Source organism: Schistocerca americana, chromosome 1, assembly GCF_021461395.2.
Source record: "Schistocerca americana isolate TAMUIC-IGC-003095 chromosome 1, iqSchAmer2.1, whole genome shotgun sequence".
Lineage (NCBI taxonomy): Eukaryota > Metazoa > Arthropoda > Insecta > Orthoptera > Acrididae > Schistocerca > Schistocerca americana.
Genome location: NC_060119.1, coordinates 220,669,255 through 220,670,370, shown reverse-complemented (window position 1 = coordinate 220,670,370; position 1,116 = coordinate 220,669,255). Strand labels below are relative to the sequence as shown.

The 1,116-nt window shown below is 45.3% G+C and overlaps 1 non-coding gene across 1 annotated transcript; it reads right to left on the bottom strand.

Moving 5' to 3' along the window:
- Positions 1–619: 619 nt before the first annotated feature.
- Positions 620–693, bottom strand: Trnan-guu. The gene has a single exon. It is a non-coding gene; the product is annotated as a tRNA-Asn (tRNA).
- Between the last annotated feature and the right edge of the window lie 423 nt (positions 694–1,116).

Sequence of the window (1,116 nt, the reverse complement as noted above, 5' to 3'; positions counted from 1 at the left end):
GTGATGGATCTTGCGCATTTCCTGAGAATCTTGCTAATTTGTTTGAGGGATATTGTAATGCAATACTGCTACGGATTTCTCATCCCCAATCCACTACTGATACAGGGGTGGGTGTGTTACGAAAGGAAATTTGATCAAAGTGGGCCTTCATAGATGCCACGTCGCCATGGAAGGTACTGCTCTCGTATAATTGCTTAATTTTGAGGTATTGGCACGACTGCAAATGGTTCAAATGGCTCTGAGCGCTATGGGACTTAACTAGTGAGGTCATCAGTCCCCTAGAACTTAGAACTACTTAAACCTAACTAACCTAAGGACATCACACACATCCATGCCCGAGGCAGGATTCCAACTTGCGACCGTAGCGGTCGCGCGGTTCCAGACTGTAGCGCCTAGAACCTCTCGGCCACTTCGGCCGGCCAGGACTGCAGCTATATGATTGAACTTACATTAAACAATATATAATAATTGGCAATAATGTAAGGAACCGTACACCATCTAGATTTAACAGGTTCCTCATTTGTATTTCGATAGACTGCCGTTGCGTTCTAAGTTCTGTGTGGCATTTGCCGCGATCATGTGAACGCTCCGTGCTTCAATTACAAATTATTAAAATGAGCGCCCCCGGGTGGGCTCGAACCACCAACCTTTCGGTTAACAGCCGAACGCGCTAGCCGATTGCGCCACGGAGGCCCGCGGCAGTAGTAATGCATATTTCTGATGCAACATACAGCGGCGTCCGTCCATCAATTTGCTGGCCGCCCCCGAAGACATACAGTTACATAGTTATTCTCTCATTGTTCTCTATCCCATCTATACTCGGTCCATCATAAGAATAAACCTCAGGTAAACATTACACGTTTTATTCTTCCGCGTTTGCTCGAACCTCAATGGATTTCGTTTCACGTGGAGCGGAAGCCTAGCTGTTTAGAGTAGAGTCAAGTGTGATAATGAGATTACGTTTTAAGCCTTACGCGTACATTGACGTATTTCCTTCTTAGTCTTCCATTCTTATTGTTCCTTCTTGGTACTTGCACATGTTGTATATTACGCGTCTCCCCCTATAGCCATTGTTCCAGAATTTCGAACATTTGCACCATTTTACATTGTCGAATG